This window comes from Lipotes vexillifer, unplaced genomic scaffold, assembly GCF_000442215.2.
Source record: "Lipotes vexillifer unplaced genomic scaffold, Lipotes_vexillifer_v1.1 scaffold527, whole genome shotgun sequence".
Classification (NCBI taxonomy): domain Eukaryota; kingdom Metazoa; phylum Chordata; class Mammalia; order Artiodactyla; family Lipotidae; genus Lipotes; species Lipotes vexillifer.
In genome coordinates, this window is record NW_006793902.1 from 1,558,800 (window position 1) to 1,582,795 (window position 23,996).

A 23,996-nucleotide genomic window follows, 5' to 3' on the forward strand; every position below is an offset into this window, starting at 1 on the left:
AATTGATTCACAAATTATAGATTGAAAATATTGAGAACTTCAACAACCTGGTCACTGTGTTAAGTCATCTAACACATGTCTGAATGAAATACCAGATGGGTAGGATAATGAATGACATTAAAGAAATAATGACAATTTTGTACATTCATGAAACTGTAACCATCCATAGAATGCTGAAGAAATAGTTTTCAGGGAACTGGCTGCCCATTGAGTGAGTTGCTTAAACACATATGCCCTACAGAATCAGTTGCTAATTTTCTACTTTTCTACTTTTTTTGTAATTGAGATTATTAGACTTCCTTAAATTATATTGCAGGCAATAAAAATTGATTCTAAATCATTATCCTTTTAACTAAAAATTACATAGCTCAGGCATTAGGATATTTGCAAGACAGCAATTTAAAAAAAAAGATTCATTTTTTACTAAATAAAACTAAAGGAGAAACTGCATATTGCCTCAAAACTGCAATATGTTAACATCTCCTTAGAAGTGAATTAAGTTCAGGGAGTAAATGGAAATCCTTTTTTTTATAATAATTTTTGTTAATTATTAAGTACTTATAAAAATAGTTTAAATAAGTGTTGCTTATAAAAATAGCAATAATATAAAATCATTTATACTTACTGATCCACATAAGAAATGGAACAATACAATATACAGAAAAAATTACTGTTCTGATTTTGTATATTATCCATAAGCAATAAATCTTATACAAATGAGCACTAATAAACATTCAAGAAACAATTCCAGTGTTGTGCACATGATTCCAGAGTGGGTTAACTTCCTAATCCTGAGCTTAGGATCCACAATCTTTCCTAATTGCCTGCAGGTAAAACTACCCACCTGCCCAAACTTTAACACGGATGGAGAAAATATGTATTCCAAACAGAGACACTAATTTTATCTTCCAAGGTTGTTTGCTATATAAACATTCCTGAAAAGATAGTCCAGAACAAATGGCTGTCAGTGTCTCTGATCACCAGACATGCAGAAATGTAAGTGACATGTGCAGTATTGTCTCTCAATACATAGGAAGTACTCACTAAGTGTTAATTATTGATTTCTCTATAATATCAAACATGAGATTCATTTATAGAAATCCACTCCAACTGAAACAATAAACATGTTGAAATATTATAGTTTTTTTTCTGTATTATCTTTTAATGGAGAGGTCATTAATCCAATGTGAAACATTGCCAAACACTGCATAAGATTAATTTAAAATTAAACAACAAAAATTAATAGACATTTTTCTCTCTTTCTGAATGCTTTTTCTGTTTGTTCATTTTGATTTTTTAACCAGGTACTTTTGCTGGTAGATCGGCAGTTTAACCCAAGATATGGCTCAACTCTGAAGACCTTTGTGCATAACCTAGAAATGACAGAATTAAGGGACACATGTTTGGGGGAAGAAAATGTGAAAACTAAAGCAAAGCTGCAAAGATTTATAAAACAACCTTCCTTTGTTCAGATAAAATAACTAAATGGTTAAAAGCTCTACTTTCATTATTTTAACCGAGTTGTGAGAAGGCAGTAGACATAAACTTACCTATATCAAATTCAACCTTGTAAAAGCAATCCTAGCCACTAGATCAAAATGCTCAGATTTTGGAGTTTAAGTAAAACTAGAATCAGATAATTCCTTTCTGACCATATATTCATTATTATATTAGGGCCCTCTTTTTTTCCCCCTCTGATTAAATCATCTTCTTTAAGCTTTTTAATTTGCCCACTCACCAAATGTGTTCATTGAATTGAGTTAGCTGACTACTCAGTCCTCTGGGCTGTCCTTACATATGCTCAATCTTTATGCCCATAAATTCAGTTACGAAACAATGTTTTCAATTTATGAACTGCAGTTTGCCAGATATTTTGAGGGGACTTTGAGTGTTTGTGCTATCTCTGAGTGGGTCACCCTAAACATGACACAGTATTCATGAATGATATAACAGCAAAAGAAAGGGTAGAAATGATTGGTGATATCATAATCTCTTTTAGTTAATCACATGATTTCTCCACAAGGGAAAATAATAAAATTGGAAATGCTGAAAGTCTAGGTTTTAACTTGAACTTCTTACAGTAGTTTTAGTTGGATATGTCTCTTAAATTCTTAAGAGAAAGGATATGTTATAAGTTATGTATGTGTCTTAGTCAGCCTGGGCTGCTAACAAAATACCGTAAACTAGATGGCTTACAAAAAACAAACAATAATTTCGTACAGTTCTGGAGGCTGGAAGGTACATGATCAAGGCGCTAGTAGATTTCATGTCTGTTGAGATCCTGCTTCCTGGTTCCTAGAGGGTCTTCTCATAGTGTCCTCACACAGCAGAAAGGGAGAGGGAGCTCTCTTGAGGTCTCTTTTATAAGGGTATTAATATCCTTCATGAGGGCTCTACCCTCAGACCTAATTTACCTGCCAAAGACCCCACCTCCATTAAATACCATTACACTGGGAACTAGGTTTCAACATATGAATTTATGGAGGACACATTCAGTCTATAGAATTAAGTTTACTGGCATATTTTTACTTAGTGAAGTGCATGACCTATGATATGCATCCTATAACTATTTTAGGTTTTGAATTGAATAGAACTGATGTCAGGTCAAAGAACATTACTAAGACATGCACCTGTAGTGCCTAAACTTCTACTGTGGTTAAGAGATTATGATTATCTGATATGATATACTTTAAAAAGAATTTTAATAATGGTTTTATGATATATGATTATGTATATGTAAGAAAAATTTAGAATTACTAATTAACATATATGATAGTTTCTTTAATCAGGTATCTGTAGAAGTAACAAAGAAAAAAAATTTAATGTTTTAAATAAATACACAAAAATTACACATCATTAGGAAATGCAAATTAAAACAAAACAAGTTACCACTGCACGCCCATTAGAATGGCTAAAATTAAAAGATTAGCCATATAGAATGTTGATAAGGCTGTGGGGCAGATGGAACTTGCATAGAGTACATGTGGGAATGAAAATGGAACAACTATTTTAGAAAACTGTTTGTCAGGCTTGTAAAAATTTAGAATACACTTGCCATATGACCAAACCATTGCAATCTTAGGTATTTGCTCAAGAAATGCTAATAACATTTGTGTACACAGAGAACTTATGTGAATATGCATAGCAGTTTTATTTGTGATAGCCAAAACCTGGAAACAATGCAAATGTCCATGAACATTTGTAATGTAAATGTTTTACACAAAATATGGTATATCCATATAATGAAATACTATTGGATAATGAAAAGAAAAAAAAAAAACCTGCTGATACTTGCACTATGATATTTGATTTTTAAAATCATTAAGTTGGTGGAAGAAATCATACACACATAATTAGAAAATAGATGTATAATTTCCTTTATATAAAATTCAAACTAAATTTTTATGATATAAAGCAGATTCACAGTTGCTTAAAGATCAAAGGCAGAGGGAGATCTGGGCTACAAAGGAGTACAAGAATATTAGAGTTGATGAAAATGTTCTGTGTTGCCATTGTGGTAGTGATTTCCTGGGTGTATATAACTTTCAAAACGTACAGAACTGTATAATTTAAAAACATGAAAGTTACTGTATATAAAATATTCTTCAGTATTTTTAAAAAGGAACATATATATAGTACGGAGTTTGTTAATTAGCATAAGATATATTAGAAGTATTTCTCATTGCTGGAATGGCTATCAATGGCAAATAAGACAAAGATTCCCTGCTCTCATGGCATTTTCAGCAATCAAGAATTTTGAATGTGCACAGAAAGGGAAGGGAGACTCCAAGTAAGACATGTTTGGGGGCTTCCCTGGTGGCACAGTGGTTGAGAGTCCGCCTGCCGATGCAGGGGACACGGGTTCGTGCCCCGGTCCGGGAAGATCCCACATGCCGTGGAGCGGCTGGGCCCGTGAGCTATGGCCGCTGAGCCTGCGCATCCAGAGCCTGTGCTCCGCAACGGGAGAGGCCACAGCAGTAAGAGGCCCGCATACCGAGGAAAAAAAAAAAAAAAAAAAAAAAAAAAAAAAAAAAGAAAGAAACGTTTGGGATGTGCAGACTGGAGAGAGGCCTAATTCTGAGGCACATATTTAAAAGAAATAATACAATTCTATGGAAATATTATAGGAGGAGTTGTGAGTGATATTCTACACAGCATGAAGGTGGGAGAATATAAAGAGATGAGAAGGGAGTAAAGGTTCTTTTGGGGAATCTATTGTATTGCAGGAGGAGGCATAATGAGGAGTGAAACACCACCAGAAAGACTGCTTTGAGGGCACATTTGTCACAGTTGTCATATTGTACATTTTGAAAGTGTAATTGGGGAATTTCGATTTTTAGATGTTTCTCTCACGTCCAAACATCCTGTAATAATAGGAATATTTTACCTACATTATAACTTGTATCACAATTAAATAACTAAAAACAAAAAAGAAATACCAAGGAAAACTTAGTATGAACTAAAAACTAGAACAAGTACTTACTGTATCCCCACCCTGGTGCAGAAAGGTCTCCATTATAAATAACACAAAATGGAAAGCCTTAAATGAAAAGAATTAAAATGAGCTACATAAGAATACATATTTTTATGCTTACTGTATCCCCACTTTGGGGTCAGAAAGATCTGTTTTGTAAATAATGCAAAATGGAAAGCCTTAAATAAAAAAGAATTAAAATGGGCTACATAAGAATAAATTTTGGTTTATGGCAAAAGTTACAAGGCAAGCAGTTTTCATGGAACTTTTGCTTCCTGTAGTGATGTAGTAAAAGGTTTTGTATGTATTATTCCACTCTAACCAACTATAAAACTACCAACAGATATGATGCCATTGCTTTCAGGGATAGGACCATAGTTAACACTGAAATGTGACACGAGCAAAAGACAATCCACACTTACTCTGGATTTCTGCTTGGTGGCACTTTCTAAATAACAACATAAAGAGGTAGAGTTTGAGGAGAGAGCTGCACATGAGCAAGACTCTCATGAAAGGCCAAGTAGAGAGCAGGTATTGTGAGGTTAAGAGCTCAAGAGAAGTATCAGAGTTCACTAAAGCTTGGGAAGTTTAGGGAGCTATCCTAGGAAGGATGTAAAGATCTCACTGTGATCCATGGATACTGAACTGACAATCCAGAAATAACATAATTTCAAAGTAAAAGTTATGCCCTAGATTAAGGGTAATATCAGAATAAATTTTACCTCATACACTGAGAAGCTAGGTTTGACAAGATCAAGAAAATTTGCATCCAGTAATTTATACACCTGCCAGAGGAAAGCATAAAGCCTGAATCATGTTATTTTCCTCCTTAAAGGAAAATAACATGATTCAGGCTCTTTATAACATGTTTTCCACAATATACAGCATTTAATAACAAAACAAAACAAAACATTAGACTTGTACTTAAAAATCAAAGCAGGGGAGGATTCCATGGAAATTAAATGTAAGATGCCACTGACATTGCAATGAGAAGACAAGGTCTTAGTCAGCTATTACCATTATGTTCAAGAACATAAATAAATAGGGCATAATGACTATAAAAATTATAAAAATGCATCAAATGGAAATGAGAGAATGGAAGAGTATAGTAGGTAAAATGAAAAATTCCTAAAATAGGATTGAGATCAAGTTGGAGAGTAGATAAGAATGGAACAATGAAATAGAAACAAGTAAGAAGAAATTATTCAACCTAAAAAACAGAGGAAAAGGATTGAAAAAAATTAAATAGAGTGTCAGTGGTCTTGGGACATAATAGCTTAACCTAAGTATAATTGGAGACTAATAAATGGAAAAAATAGAGAATTATGAAGGAAAATTTATTTTAAGAAATATCTTAAGCAATTTAAAAACGTGTACTCTGTAGTTTATCTTTTTTGCAAAATTTTATTTTGCAAGAGAAAATATAAATAACAACTAGAAACACCTAAATATCCATTTAACAAAATTGTAAGCTCACACGTTTTTACATCTATAATCTGTAATAGTTCACTTCACTCAACATAGAAACATTTCCAAGGTATATTGCTGTGTTTAAAAATAAAGTTGGGACTCTAATTTCAGCTCCAAAAAGCAAAAAAGAGCTTGGAAATCATTATTCCTGTTCTTGCAACAAGAAACAGCTGGTCACACTAAAAACAACAAATTTGTGTGGACCCATTAGAAATTAGAGGTTGCAGGGCAAACTATCACCCTGAAATCTGGAGACACAGTTTCATCCAGAAAGACACAACCAAGATCTTCTTACATAGCATAAAGTGAAAGGAAAACTTACTGTCAGTTTTTTGGTGACCATATTTTCTCACTTAATGTCAATTTTGATAAATTTCTGGAGGCTCAGTATGAAATAGCATGAGACTGAGAAACCCCTGAGGATTACGGTATTAGCAGGGACACAAGACTTACAGGAGCTTTATCTCCAGGACTACCCCCAACCCCCACCCCCGGTTCTTACAGTGGAGATCCAAGAAAGATCCCCACGTAGATCTGACCGGGGTAGGGAGAATTAATAATTCTGAAATAAGCTCAGTGTCTTCTCCATAAGGAAAGTTTATGCTCCAGGTGATAAGACCCCATCATAGCCTTCTCCCAGCTAGGAAAATGACATTCCTTCCACTCCTGCCCTTACTAGTTTTCCAGACTCACCAAGGTAAGGAAAAGTATTCAAAAGGGGTTAAGGGCTTCAAGAGAACTTATTGATAATGCTGTAATCCCAGAAAAGAGTAGAGTACAGAGAGACAACGTATGTGTGGAGGTGGGGGGCAGGGGGAAAATATGCCAAGGGAAAAACACTTGTGAATGTTAACATATCTAACACATAGGACCACTGACTGAGATTTCGTCAGAAGATTGTATTGAAGGCTCCCTTCTCTTCCACCTCATCACCACGAAAGAGTTGCAGTAAAGCAATAAATTACAGCAATAAAAGCTTCAAGAAAAAGACTTATTCTCAGTAGGAGTACTAAGAAAATCCAGAAACAAGAGGAAAGACAAAAAGGAGGACACTAGAATAATTTGAAACCTCTTTCGTTCATAGGTATGGCAAACATTGAAAACAATCCAACTTCTAGACAGGTTACTATAACTTCTTACAGGATTGTTTACCTAAGTTCTTATTACAGATGTATACCAGACTTTCAACAAAAAAATACAAGGCATACAAAAGACAAGAAAAAACACAATTTGAAGAGAAAAAAAGAAGAAATCAGAACCACAGTCAGATGTGACAGAGATGTGGATTTCTCAGGTAGGAATTTAAAAATAACTATGGATAGTTTACCAAATGCTATAATGGAAAAAGTAGATGGCATGAAGAGGCAGTGGTAAAGGAAAGCAGAGAGATACAAACTCTAAAAAAAAATCAAGAGAAAATGCTAGAAATCAAAAACACTGTAACAGAAATGAAAAATTACTTTGATAGGGTCATCAGTATACTGTTGCAGCCAAGGAGAGAATCAGTGAGCTTGAATATAGGTAAACAGAAACTTTCTGAACTGAATTACCAAAACAAAAAAGAATGAAAACAAGAAAACATTCAAGAATGGTGCCAATTTCAAAGGTGTAACACAGGTACATTTTAGTTACCAGAAGGAGAACAAGAGAAAAGGTCGGAAGAAATATCTGAAGTATTAATAATAAGGTCTTAAACTTTCCAAACTTAAGGACAGAAAAGAAACCACAGAGTCAAGAAGTTACAAAACCAAGTGGGATACACACCAAGGCTTGTCTGGCCCTGAGCTCAGACACACCTAAGCATATCATATTCAAACTGCAGGAAACCAAAGACAAAGAGAATATCTTGAAAAAACCTGTGGAAAAGAACCTACTTACTTAGAGTGGAACAAACATAAGAATTATCATTGACGCCTCTTCAAAAACCATGCAAGTATGAAGAGAGGGGGATGAAATAGTTTCAGTGTTGAAATAAAAACCATCTGACCAGCCTAGAGTTCTGTGTCTATGAAATTATCCTTTAAAGGTGAAGGAGAAATAAAGATTTTCTCAGACAAATAAAACCCAATGGAATATGTCAACAATACCTCCTTATAAGAAATGCTAAAAGTTTTTTATTTTTATTCCTTTTGTCAGTATGAAAATACTAAAGGTCAGTAACAAAGGGCTATCTAGAAAAAGAAGTCAGAGAAGGAATGAATGAGGACAAAATGAAATCTTTTATTTTTCTTATTTTTAATTGATCAAAAGTTAACTTTATGTTTAATATAATAATAGAAACAATGTATTAGGTGATTATAGAATGTAGATGAAGGAAATGAATGCTGTAGTTGGAGAAGAGGAATGAATTTGGAATATAATGTTATGTTTCCCTCACTACACAGGAAGCAGTACCTGCAAAGTTGTCCCTAAAACTGGTTAAAAATGCAAAATATATACTATAGGATTACTACTAAACTTATTTTCAAAAGAAATATATCTTATATTTTAAGGAGGGGGAGATAAAATGAAATCATATAAATGTTCAATTAAAAACAGATAAGGCAAAGAAAGTAATAAAGTAATAAAAACCAAAATTGATGAGTAGAAAGCAGTATAGACATGATAGATAATAATCCAACAATCACTTTAAATGTGACCTGACTAAATACATCAATCAAAAGACAGGAATCATCAGAGTGGATTAGAAAACATCACCCAACTATATTTTGCCTACAAGAAACCCCTTTTAAATATAAAGACTGACCTAGGCTAAAAGTAAAGAGATGGAGAAAGATATACCACATGAAAACTAATCAAAACTCTGAAATAGCCTTATTAATTTCAGACAAAACAGACTACAGAACAAAAAAGATTATCAGGGGATAATAAAGAGGGGACATTGCATAATAATAAAGGAGTCAATTCTCCAAGATAACACAAAAATCTTCAATGTGTGTGTCTCGAACCAGAAAGCATCAAAATACAGGAGGCAAAAACTGACAGACCTGGAAGGAAATATAGACAAATCTACCATTATAGTTAGAGATACAAAAAACCCACTCTGTTAGTAATTAATATATTATGTAGTCAGAAAATCCATAAAGATATGTTACCTGACCAGCACTAACAATTAAATTGATCTAGTTGCCATTTATACAATACTCCCATGAACTAGAGCAAAATATACATGCTTCTTAAACCAATATGGAACATTCATCAAAATAGGCCACTTAATGGGTTATAAAGCTCACCTTAAAAATTCTAAAGGGGGCTTCCCTGGTGGCACAGTGGTTGAGAATCTCCCTGCTAATGCAGGGGACACGGGTTCAAGCCCTGGTCTGGGAAGATCCCACATGCCACGGAGCAACTAGGCCCGTGAGCCACAACTACTGAGCCTGCGCGTCTGGAGCCTGTGCTCCACAGCAAGAGAGGCCGCGACAGTGAGAGGCCCGTGCACGGCGATGAAGAGTGGCCCCCGCTTGCCACAACTAGAGAAAGCCCTCGCACAGAAACAAAGACCCAACACAGCCAAAAATTAAAAAATTAATTAATTAAGAGAAGGCTCAACATTTGTTCTCTAGACAACTATCGTTCTAAAAACATTATTTTTGGTATTCGTCTAGGAGTAAATAGTGTAAACTTATTTGAAACAAAGGTGTCGAATTACGGAGAGTGGAGTAGTTGCTGTTGTTGAAATGAAAGGGGTGTTTTTTGTTTGTGTTCTTTGGTTGCTTTTTCAGTGCTAAATACGGCTCGCGGTTGGAGGATTTCTTAAACTGTGGCGTGCAAGTTTTGGCGCCCCGGGATTCAATAATGGCGGTCAGCGGGTTTAGTTCCCCCGCGTTATGCAGGATCATAGTTTCGCGACCAGGAACCTAGGCCCCGTCCCCCGCATTAAAAGAGAGATTCTTAATCGTTGGACCGTCAAGAAAATCTTTAAAAATTTTTCTCTAGAAAGAATTTAAGTGTGGATTCATTGTTTCTTCTAGAGCGTAAGCATCGTTGTTTTATAAAAAAAAAAAAAAGAAAAAAAATTCTAAAGAATAATGTTAAAGGTTGAAAAAATATGTTGAAGCTCTAATTCCTGGAACCTGTGAATTTGACCTTATTTGCAGATGCAATCAAGTTAAAATGAAGACAGGAGGATGAGCCCTAATCTGATATGACTGGTGTCCTTGTAAGAATGGAAGAGGTGGAGATCTTTAGAGAGTAAATAGCAATGTGAAGATGGAAGCAGAGATGGGAGTTATGTTGCCACAAGCCAAGGAACACCTGGGGCTACTAGAAGCTGGAAGAGGCAAGGCAGAATCCTCCCCTTGAGTCTTCAGAGAGCACATGGCTTAATTTTTGGACTTCTAGCCTCCAAAACTGAGTGAAAAAATTTCTGTACTTTAAGACACTCAGTTTGTGGTACTTTTTTATGGCAGCCCTAGGAAACAGTTACACATAGAAATCATACGAAGTGTGTTCTCTGACCACAGTGGAATTAGATTAGAAATAAATAAGAGAAAGATTTCCAGATCATCCATAAATATCTGGAAATTAAATAATACATTTCTAAATAACCCAAGAAAGAAGTCTTAATAGAAATTTTAAAAATATATTTTGAACTAAATGAAAATGAATACACACACAACTTGATCAAAGTCTATATAGAATGAAGCAAAAACACTGCTTAGAGAGAAATCTGTATCTTTAAGTGCATAGTTAAGAAAATAAAAAAGAAATACCTAAATCAATAACCTAAGTTTCCATCATAGGAAACTGGAAAAAGATGGGCAATTTCAGCTGAAAGTGAGAAGAAACAGGATATATTAAAGTTAGAGCAGAAATCAATGAAATTGAAAACAAGACAACCATAGAGAAAATCAACAAAATCTAAAACTGGTTTTTGGAGATCAGTAAGATTGACATATCTGTACTCAAGATAACTAATTGTGAAAAGGAGAAGAGAGAAACAGAGAGAGGCAGAAAATTATCAGAAACGAACATTTTCCACAAATATATACCTACACATTTGAAACTTAGATGAAATGGAACAATTCTTAAAGGTCACAAACTATCAAAACTCACACGAGACAAGAGATAACCGGAAAAGCCTTACAACTATTATGGTAATTGAATAAAAGTTAATCAACTTTCAACAAAGAAAGCACAAAGCACAGATGGTTTGACTGGCAAATATCACTAAATACTTAAATTAGAAATCATCCCAACTCTCCAAAATTTCTCCCAGAAGGTAGAAACAGCAGGAACAGTTTTTACCTCATTTTTGTGAGGCCAGCTTTACCCTAATTCAGAATTAGATAAAAACATTTAAAAAGAGGAAATCTAAAGACCATCTCAAATAAACATAGTTTAAAAATTCTCAACAAATATTAGCATATCAAATCCAATAATGTAGAAAAATAATTATACACCACAACCAATTATGCCAGGCAGGTTTCACATTCAAAAATTAATGTAACCTACTGCATCAAGAAGATAAAAAAAGAAAAATCATATGATTATATTAATGCATGAAAAGGACTTGAAAAAATCCATCATCCATTTTTGATAAAAACTCTCAGCAAACTAGGAATAGGGAATAAGTTCCTCAACTTGATAAAGAACATGTACAAAACCCAACCCAATTAACATCACAGTTAATTGTGAGAAACCTGACGTTTACCTTCTGAGAGTGGGAACAAGGCAAGGGTATTCTCTCTCCCCACTCCTATTCAATGTCATACTGAAGATCCTAGCTAATGTAATAAGATAAGCAAAGCAAATGAAAGATATACATATTAGGGTAGAAGAACTAAAACCATATTTGTTTACAGATGGCATGATTGTCTGCGGTAGAAATGCAAAATATTGCAATCATTTTGGAAGACAGCTTGACAGTAATCCAGCAATCGTATTCTTAGGTATCACCCAACTTATCTGAAAACTTACGTCCACAGAAAAATTGGAACATGAATGTTATATCAGTTGAATTCATAATTGCCAAAACCTGGAAGCAACATATATGTCCTTCAGTAGGTTAATGAATAAATAAACAGCAGTACATTTATACAATGGAACACTATTCATCACTAAAAGAAAACATGCCATCAAGCCATGAAAAAAAATGGATGAATTTTAAATCTACATTGCTAAGTGAAGGAAGCCAGTCTGAAAAGACTACCATTCCATTTACATGACATTTGGAAAAAGTAAACAATAGAGACAGTAAACATATATATGATCATCAGAAGTTTTGGGATGTGGAGGTTTTACTATGTGAAGTATAGGGGCTTTGGGGGGGTTGGTGAAACTAACTTGACAGCAGAACTTGACAGAACTTGACAACACAAAGCTTATATATTCAAGTATGCAAATTTAAAGAAAAAAATGTAGGCTGTTGGGGAAACCCAGGCTAGAATGTAGACTGTGACAAAACAATCTGTGTTAGGAATGTATGAAACAATCTCATTAAGGGGGATTGGGGAAAATGTTGCTGACTTAAGTAACCTTGAAAATGAGACCAAAGGCAAAAAGAACTGTGTATATTTACTGTTCTCTTGTTGATGAAGTTTTTTCTTACGGGGTTACAAGTTAACAAAACTGTCAAGGTTATCAAAAGCAGTCTGAGAAACTGTCACAGCCAGGAGGAGTTGAAGGAGACATGACAACTAAACACAATATGGTATTCTTGCATGGATCTATGCTAGAATAAAGGACATCAGATTAAAACTAAAGAAATATGAATAATGTATGGATTTTATTTAATAATAATATATCGGCATTGGTTCATGAACTATGACAAATGTGCGACAGTAACGTAAAATGTTAAAACTCCTTGAGGGATATATGGAAACCTTGTCTATACATCTTTGCAAATCTTTGCAAATTTTCTGCAAATCTAAAATTATTCTAAAATAAAAGTTTTCTTTAAAAACGTAGTTTAGGAAAATTGTATGGTATGCTATGATTTATTTTTAAAACAAACCATCACATTTTCTGTGCAGACATACTTGTGTGTGTGTTGAATGTGGAAGAAAATATTCTGAAAGAATAGACAAAAAACATAAATATTTTTGTAGAAAATTTAGAATCAAGGTTATGATTTAAATTGAATCTTAATGTTATCTGTAATGTTTCAAAATGTACGAGGAGAATTATGCAAAGGATTACTTAAGTGAAATTTTATTTTATTTTTTGGAATATTAAAGGGGCTGTGCACTTAGAATCAAAATATGTGGGCATTAACTGCCATATCATTCTTTGTTAGCTGTGTGGGTTGAAAAATTCTTGAACAACTTTTCTTTCTTGTGAAAAATATAAACAATAATATCTACCTTAATATTGCAGCAGTTCCCTTTACCTTGTAACTCTCACCTCCCCACACATAGAATTATTTTCTAAGCTCTCACTTCCTTCTCAAATTATTTTCTAATTGAGTGATCTATAGCAGAACAACTAGTTCACCGTGTTAAGGATCTCTGGATAGGTGCAGGAGTTGAGGTGAGAGATTTGTTGACAAGGTTAAAGATTAACTTTAGATCCCATATAATGTTTCTCAAAATTTGGGGGCTTCCCTGGTGGCGCGGTGGTTGAGAGTCCGCCTGCCGATTCAGGGGACACGGGTTCGTGCCCCGGTCCAGGAAGATCCCACATGCCGCGGAGCAGCTGGGCCCGTGAGCCATAGCTGCTGAGCCTGCACGTCCGGAGCCTGTGCTCCGCAACGGGAGAGGCCACAACAGTGAGAGGCCCGCGTACCGCAAAAAATAAAAAAAATTAAAAAACCAAAAAAATTTATACTATTGTCTAGTGCATAGTTAATCTGTAAGGCAAAAATACATTATAAAATACATTATATAGATAGCTAGTGGGAAGCAGTTGCATAGCACAGGGAGATCAGCTCGGTGCTTTGTGACCACCTAGAGGGGTGGGATAGGAAAGGTGGGATAGGGAGGGTGGGTGGGAGGTTCAAGAGGGAGGGGATATGGGGATATATGTATACATATAGCTGACTCACTTTATTATACAGCAGAAACTAACACAACATTGTAAAGCAATTATACTCTAATAAAGATGTAAAAAAATACAGTATAAAAATAAGCAAAACATTAGCCATTATATAAGTATGTTGTATACTTAGGTACAATCATCCAGAGTACATTGTAATTCAACATTATGTACAAAAGTCCCTGTTTTGCATGTATTTTTTCATATATAAATGATTCCTCTATAAATGAAATCTGTCACACCTCTGACTATATCACATACACAGTGTGATAAAGGCTCTTAAACAGACCAAAACAGGAATCTCAGCAAGTGTTGCATCTACAGTTTTTGTCAAGTTACCATTTGTTTCCCTTTTAATTCCCTGAAAATCCTCAAACAGTACTGCTTGCAACAGAGGAGCTACAGAAACCCAATACCATCATGGCAGATTCTGAAAATGGCTCAAAAGCCTGGAATATTTATGTTAGATTCATTTTATATCTAAATCATGAGAGGACTAGAATAGATCATCTCTAAAATCCAGTCTTATGCATTCTCCGATGCCAATAAATATATAATGTTGTGTTAAACTAGTTAAACGAGGAGGCTATTAGATTGAGTTGGCTCTCATGCTATGGTGGCCTATGTAAGCAAACCAGAATCTAAGCCTGGAAATGCCTCAAGATTATGAAATCAAAACACTAGGGACAATCAGTTACAAGCAGCCAACTAGGTTTTAAGCGATAACCAATCAAATAATTTCCTTTCTCTGCTTCTCACTTTCTCTGATAAGTCTGTCCCCTGGCTCTCGTGGGTGGCGTGCTCCCAACCACTTCCGGTTTGGTGCTGCCTGATTCCAATAGATTTTTGCTCAAATAAACTTAAATTTTTAATATTTCTGAGTTTATCTTTTAATAGTTCACAGCAGAAAAAGAAGGGGATTTCCCCAAACAGCAATACTGTCATTTCTCAAATCATATAAGGCATTGGTTTCAAAATAATACTGAAAATCCGAATTTTCTTGCTCCAAGTTCAGGGGTTTACCAAGGAGCATGTTACAGTTTGGACTATTATGACTTGAGTCATCAGTGGTCCTCAGAGATCCCAGGGTAACTTGGAGAGTGAAGACCTGTGTAGATTTATATAGATCACAGGACATGCCCTTTTCTCTGGGGAAGGAGGAGCAAAAACCTTTGCTGTCTATGTTTTTCTGGAAGGCAGTGTTTTGTTTTGGTATTTTTTGCGGGCCTCTCACTGTTGTGACCTCTCCCGCTGCGGAGCACAGGCTCCGGATGCGTAGGCTCAGTGGCCATGGCTCACGGGCCCAGCCGCTCCGCGGCATGTGGGATCTTCCCGGACCGGGGCATGAACCCGTGTGCCCTGTATCAACCACTGCGCCACCAGGGAAGCCCCAGGCAGTGTTTTTTATGACATGTTTAGCAAGCAGAACTTGATGTTCTATCTCCACATTTCTGAAATTCAAAACAACAGCTTAATTTTGAGAGTCCCAGCTTGTCTAATATTATAATATCAGAAGGAAATGTAGACCAGCATGAATTTTATAAAAGACCAAGCATAAGAGATAGGTGTGATAAATGCAGACTAAAGAATCAGTTAATCTAATAGGAGAAAATAAGGAAATTTTAGAGGTAGATATAGGTAGGGAGACAAAAATTACTCCTTAGGTGATTCTTAGATCACCAATAATAAATATGAGTGTGTTAGCATATTCTGAAGTTTATGCTTACTTTAGTATTTGATCCTCTCTGTTCAGAATATATCAACATACCTTACTGCTTGGAACTAACAGAGTAACACAATATACATGATTTTAGGCTATAGAATGTACAACCTTGCTGAAAATGCTGTGAATGATGTACAGATGAAATCAACATGACCTTGCATACATTCAAGGCCAGCAATCAGAATCTTTATTTATCCCTTTATGGTATGGGTATGTCTGGATATCAACTCTTTCCAACTCATTCCCAAAACATTTCTCAAGGTGTGGATGTTCTGTAAAACCACTTCAAATCATTTGGATCTTTTCTTCTGAATTCTCTTAAGGCAGAGGGAAAACCAGGGTCTAATTTATAACTCTGAAGACCAGGACCAAATTTATAACTCTGAAGTTCACTGGAGATTTTAAGATACAGCAGTCTCAGCTCACTGGCTACTGAATGAAAGGTCCTTTTTTTATTTTTTAGGAACAAGCATTATATTACAGTTGTGTTTAGCCCAGCTGGGGATGCCTAATGTAGCTTGAAATAAGTTTTGTTATGAAGCAGTGATTCTGAATTGGAATGCCTAGTCTTTGCTGGCCAGGGGTGTTTACAGAGTCTAGCACCATCTTGGGAGAAGAAATCTGAAATAAAGGCATGCATTGTAAGGGATTATAAATGCTGCTCCAGCTACGACCACAGGGTTTGTGGTTTAATTTGTTTGCGGCTCTGTTCCTGTGCTGTACTTTCCCTTCCTCTGATATCGCTAACTTGAGCTTCTTTTGTTTCCATAGTGATATCCCCAGGGAATTTCTCTTCTACTCGGTGTTTGGCTTAAGATTGCTGATTTCTGGTCTTACTCTGCATCATAAGCCCATTTTATGCTGAGTATCACCGAAAGGTATTAGAGAATCTATTTGGAGAATCAATTTGTCAGTCTTCTACATTACCCAAACTGGATAAGGCTTGAGATTCTAAAATGTAGCAATTCTTCTAAAAGAACCAGAATAAATCCTTAAGAGCAAGCAGTCCCAGATACTTTCCAAATAAATGTTTAAAAAAAAGGACATTTTCCCAGATATTTTTAAATCACCTCAAAATCAATGAAAAAAATCTACCTATAATGATTAGCTAAATTTTTGATTAGTGATTACTGATGAGCTTATTACATAAATATTAATTTTAAAAACAGTATTAATAAATTTTAGAGGCAAAAATTACCATAAAGACAATTAGGTAAGACACTGTGTGAATGGCATGGAATGAAATGGGGTGGAAGTCAACAGTCTGGGCTCTAGTCCTGGGATTTAATCAGAAGCTATGTGACCTTGGGCAAATCAATTCATCTTTCTGGGTAAACACTTTCTCAGCACTCACATTTTAATGAGTACTCTAAGCACATTACATGCACTCGATAGGTACTGTTATTTCCCCTATTTTTAAATGAGGAAACTGAGGCACAGAGAATCTAAGTGATATAACCAGGATCACACAATTAATATGAGACAATGATATTAATCAGCTTTTAAACAAGTCCAAAAGCAGGTCTGCTCTCTTAACTTAGACAGTATATGTTATTTGAACCGAATAACCTATGCTTATAGAAAAGTAGACTGAGGTTAAGTAACTCATGGAGGGATACTTAGCTACTTGGTAGCATCTTTTAGATGTGTATCTTGTATTCTTTTCTCAAACACACAACATCATAAGAATGTCTTTATTTTTTTCATACTCAGCTATGCTTTGTTCTTTGAGAAAGAGAAATTAAAAGAAGCAAACACTGTAGTTGAATTCTTAGGAAGAAAAATAACAAATAGGGCAAACATTGTAAATGTACATTTAGGATTCTTTCTAACAACTAGAAAATATTAGAGAGGAAACTTAATCTCATTCTCAGTGTCTATTTTCAAAACTAAAAGATCATTTAGGATAAAGAATGTCTTAAAAATCAACCGTTGTCTTATAAGAGTTACTAAGTAGTGTTTTACCTATTTATGGATGAATCACACACTTCTGAGGCCTCCCAAGACTCCACAGCACTTCTCCTGTGACTCACCCCCATGCTCCAAGATCCCATTGTGCTTTTCTTTCACTCGGACCATTTTTGTTGTAACCAGCTTCATTCGGCTGTGACTCCATCTTGCCTCAGCTGAATCTTCTTTTTCTGCCCAGCTTGTTTCTGAGGCTTCAGTCTGGGACAGGCATCTTTTGGAAACTGCCAACATTTACACATCTGTAATTTGGAAAGGGGTTAACTTGACCAGTATGGGAATAATGCTCATCTGTGCGAGAATCACTTCACCAAATAAACTACACACATGTCATCCCTTGACTTGGTTTCTGCTTTTTGCAGAAACCCAAGCAAAGACATGAAGTTAGAAGGTCTAGAAGCTATATTTTTGTGAATTTGCCCTTACTTTCTACCTGTATCAGTAGGGTACATATTATATTTGCAAGATTTGTATGAACATCCTTGAATGGGTTAATTCTGAAGTTTGTTTCAAATAATCAACTGAAAGTTACTTTTCATCAAACTCAATTTTTTTATGCTGTGCATTGGAATATATATATATATATATATATATATATATATGTATGTATACACATATATATCTTCAAAATATAATTAATCAATTAAAATCAATTAAAATGTATATATCTGGATATATGTTAAGTACGTATCGTATATAAGAAAACATATTATATACATGGTATATACCGTTTTATAGTTTGTTAAACCTGTAATTTTAGACTATATTAAAACAGAAATGAAAGGATGCTATGAGATAGAAACCAGCCCATAGGTTTCATAAATGGTTTCTTCCTTATTTAGTGCAGGGCCTAGCAATATCTAGAAATCATGGCCTTGCTTTCAGATGTCTGTGGGCCCTTTAATCTGCTGAATGGTTGTGAGCCTCAGACCGGCCATTTCTCCTTTGGTGAATAAGAGCAGATGACATAGGACTCATGCTTGCTGCCCAGAGCTAAGGCAGCAATGTTCAGAGCCAAAGGTGGTGAGAAGATGGGCAATGATCTATCCCCCTATATTGCTTTTCTCAAATAAGAAAGTAAGAAGGGTGAGCTGTGACAAAGCGAGAGAGAGGCATGGACACATATACACTACCAAACGTAAGGTAGATAGCTAGTGGGAAGCAGCCACATAGCACAGGGAGATCTGCTTGGTGCTTTGGTGGGAAGGAGGGAGATGCAAGAGGGAAGAGGTATGGGAACATATATATATGTATAACTGATTCACTTTGTTATAAAGTAGAAACTAACACACCATTGTAAACCAATTATACCCCAATAAAGATGTTAAAAAAAAAAAAGAAAGTAAGGATCTATGGTAACCTCCACAAACAATTTCAATACTTTTGATTTTGGACATTAAAAGGCTGGTTTCTCCTTATTATTGAAATATGAAGGAGAATAAGAACGACTTCTAAAGAAATGTGGTTAAAGCACATGGTATACAGATGTCTAACATTCATTGTTTCTGAAGATAAGCAACCTATTTTGGTAGGTGTATACAGATCATTGTACAACTTTAATAATGTTAATATTCATAGTAACTGTAACAAAAACTGTATAAGCTTTTAAGAATGTTTATGGAGCATAGTACTATGAATGTATTAGGCATTCATATAGACCAACCTCTAGTTTCTGACTAACCTTCACTCACCCTGTAGGTTAGACAATTATCCCTGTTTTATGCACTGTAGTATGTTCTTGGCATTGTTACAAAAAGTTAATTATGAGTTAGGTATGTTATTACCTCTGTTTTCAATAGGAAAAAAGTAAAGCGCACATAGATTAAACTCTATGCCTAAGGTCGTAGAACAATCTTTGGAACCATAATGGCAGCTGGTCAGTCTGACCACAGAACTTACAGCATTGAGCATTGAGATGCAGGGCTTGAGACTGTCAATGGACAAGAATTCCCAGATTATTCGTGTCAATTCATGAGAAGTATAAGCTGTTACATTTGTGGGTTAAAGAATGATGGGCTTTAAGTAGAATTTTTTTCTAAAGGGTCTGCCCCCCAAAATGTACACAAAATGCAGATAGTGATAGAAATTCATGTTTATTTTCATTTTGTCTGCTTTGCTTTTTTGCATTTCCAAATATTCTATAATGAACATAATTACCTTTGTAATAAAACTGATCATTAAAGTGTATTTGTGTCATAGAGCTATGGAAAACATCTAACAAATAAATCTGTAAAGTATGCCACAGTTAAAATTTGTATCCTTACAGTGATATTTTAATTATAATCTTTATATTATATGTTTCTGCATATTACATGTCAAAAGAACTCTAATCATATTTGTCTCAATGGAATATTAAAATACTGAATTTATAAATTTAATGTTTTCTATTTAATTTTGTGATGACAATTCTTTGATATACAATCTTCAGTTATTTTTCTGTCATAATATTTCATACTGTAAAAGTTATCAATAAAATGACATATATAAATTTTATATCACACTATATATGCAAGAGGTATTTAAACACCTCTAAAAGAAAATCTCTTACTGTATCCAATAATTTCCATATTTTTATAATCTATCTCTCATATAGAATTATGCTTCATATAAATGAATGTTTTGTATTTATATCTTAACATATTTTAATCTTCATAATGATTAAAAATTTGAGTGTCAGTGATTTTTCTTCCACAACAAAAGCCTGATGGTATCTGTCACTTATTAACTAATCATGAATATATTAACAATCTCACTTTTCCCCTAATTATTTGACTATGGGTGTGAGAAAATCTCAAGGTACATATTCACTCACTTCAGTTAAGTTAGTACAATTGCTTTTATTTTTAACTAACTTAATTTTTATAGAGAGTTCCCATTTCAAGATATGGCAAGATTTATTATACATATCAATTAAATCAGCATTCTCTCCACCATCCTTGGGTTCTATCTGCATTGCACTGTGCAGGGTTGTGGCTGGGATCTGACTTTGATGGTCCACATCTCTCTTTCCTGGTACTTGGTCTTTATCCCTACCAGGTCTCCCTCCTTTGGACAGTAAATGTTACCACTTCATCCGTCTCTGCTGGACCTCAATGTCTCTCCAGGCCAGTCTGCTTTTAAAAGGCTCATACATTTTTCTTTGGCTACTGGAAACTCAACAAGGCTATTTATGGGGCTTCACAACACTTCTTCTAACTTTGGGCACATGAGAAATTGTTCCACTACTTTCTAATCATTGTTGGGATAAATAGGATTTCATTTTCAAGGTCATCTGCCTAAACATATTAGTTACTCATTTTTAATAAGCCCCATGATATGCTGCACTTAAGAAAATATAGGACTTTGTACAGTCCTGGGCCACACACAGGCAGAGAATTCTGATCTCCTTTGCTTTTACTTCTCTCAATCCAATCTAGAGTTTCTGCTTGTATTATGATAACAGTAAACAAGTAGAAGTAATTATTTATTTGTCACCATGAGTTATTGCTGGAGTAAAGCAACATATACATGAAATGAATGATTTCATTAATATGTAAACATATAACATTTTCTTCATATTCATTTCCATTTAATAAAATCTAGTAGGCTTCCATTCTTAAATGTTATTTATATAGTATCATCAAAAACACAGTAAGGATGAGATTAAGTTTCGTTGAGATGGCATGGATAAAGTGAAATCATTTCTTTTGAATCAATATATTCATCAACATAATGTACCAACCTTAAAATTTCAGTGGTTTGACGTGTATAACATTTTCTTCTCATTGTATCACAGTCTAATGACTATGTTCCCAGTAGATGCCTGGGTCCCTTAGTATGAGATAGTGAAATTCCAAGATGTTTGAGTTAAAAGCTCAGAATAGTTCACTATCTCATAACGTAGACAGAAGAATGGCAACTAAAATTCAGTGTATGAAATGTCAGTCATTATATTTATTTAGGGATTTAAATTATATTTATGCAACTATAGCCTCTGAGCTTAGCTAGAACCAGCAAAAGTGAACTAAATATCCTGTATGCCACTGTGGATAAAAAAGGATCATCACATTATCTTTATCTGCAAACATGGTGTATATGTGCCCAGACTTCCGTATGATGTTCTGTTTGTAAGTTATAAGACAGTGTTTTCTTTTTTGCCTAAGTGGGAGAGAAATGCAGAGGACAGCTAAAGAAATAATCAAAAGTCCTTTTACAAGATTAAACTGAAAACAGGAATTCATTATTTATAAATCTTTATAGATAAAAGCTAAAAATATGATCACCCAAGGCATGGAGTGGATGAATATCAAATGCTCACCAATCCCTAACCATTAATATGTGAGAAAATCCTTTGAGGCAGCATAAGGCCTCATAAGGCAGATCAAAATAGAATAAAATTACTGTCCTAAACCACAAAAGATGGACTGAGGGTGAACAAAAATTGGAGTAAATTAAATTTAAGCTGTATTTGTAATGGGAATTCAAAAAATGAGCTGTTTTATATTGTTACAAAAAGATAGAGATGTTTGAAGTTATATTTATCTATCCATCCAACTGAAGTTCATAATTATATCTAAATATACACACACATATTCCATTTACATGTTTACATGTTATGTAATTACTAAAATTGTTGATAAGGTTTTGTTAATATACACCATATTGTTATTCATTTTGTATAGACTTATCTGTTTTATATTTCTTTGATTTTGCTTTCTTGCCATCTTTTAGACTAATCAAACCTTTCTATGATTCTTTTTTTTTCCTTTTATTAGTTGTTACACTTTCTTTTATTATCCTTGTAGTGGTTACCTTACAGATTAGCATATACATTCTTAATTTATTAATGTCTGATACAAATAATTTAGTCTGCTCAAATATTAAAACCTTTAAATTTGCATAATTTTAACTATATACATAATTTATGTATTTTAACTTTATATACATAATTGTAATGTCATGAGACATTATAATTGCTGCATTATAAAGACAATATATGTATACATAGATTTACCTTTTATATTGTTTTTCAGTACCTTCTACACATCCATGTTACTATTTGAAATTATTTTCTTTTACTGCAGAGCTACTGGCAACACGTTCCCTCAGTCTTGGTTTATCTGAAAACATTTTTATTTCACCTTCCTTTTTGGTATATTCTCTAGGTATACAATTCTAGGTTGGTAGTTATATTCTTTCAGCAATTTAAAAGTGTTATTACACTTCCTCCTGTCTTTCCTCATTTCTGTTGAGATGTCAGCTGCCAATCTGACTTTTGCTTCACTGAGAGCAATGTGTGGTGTTTTCACTAGTGAATTTTAGATTATTTTCCCCTTGTTTTTGGTTTTTAGTATTTATACTATAATGTGCTTAAGAGAGATTATCTTGGATCTATTCTGATTGTGATTTGCTGTGCTCATTGGGTCTGTGGGTTGATATTTTCTTTTTCCTTATAAAAGTATGTCTTACTTGTCTCTTAAACTCTAATCTAGATTTTTCTTTTCATTATATTTCTATTCCTTTCTCTCTTTTTCTCTCTCTTTCTCCCTGTATCCATATTTCATTTTATGTATTTTCTGTTGATCTTTGTTTAATTTCATTAATTCACTGTTCTGTGGCCAATCTGCTTTTAAACATGTATATTAGGATATTAATTTCAGAAACTGCATTTTTTCAATTTCAGAAAGTCCATTTTATTACTTTAAAACTTTTAAACCCTCTAGTGAAATTCTATATATTTTCACTGATTTTTTTCTTATGTTTTTATGTTGTGTTTAACAAGTTCATCAGAGCTAATTCTTTGTTTACAATATCTGGTACATATCTTTCTTGCTTTTCTTATTAATTGTAAATCATGTATCTTTGCCTCTTTACAAGTCATATATATATATCAGACTTGCTTACAAGAACTATATAGACACTTAACTGATGTTATTTTCTCTTTTGGGCAAATCAGGAGGTTTTAACCCCAACCTAATCAGAAACTGAAGTGAAAGTTCATTAAATTGCAGGTTTGATACAATTTACGTATAATTTTCTCTTGCTCTCAGGGTGACACCCCTTCCAGGATTCTGATTGTGAGTTTGGTGGGTTGTGGACTTCTCAACCCTGAAAAACTGAGATTCAAGCCCAGACCGTCATTACAAATAGTTTCTAGATCTGGAAAAAAATTTTCAGTGGATATCCATGGAGTGGTTGATAGGGATCCATTTCAAACAGTATGCTGTTTCTTGTCTATTGGGATGGGAGATTTAACTCTACTTTTTAGAAGCTTTTAATCTATCACCCATTTTGCCCATAGAGCATTGAACTCACCAACTTTTGGGACACTGAGTAATGTGCTTGAGTCCTTTCTGATTTCTAACTTTTCACTCCAGCCCCAAATGTTTGCTGGTTTCCTTTTTCCCT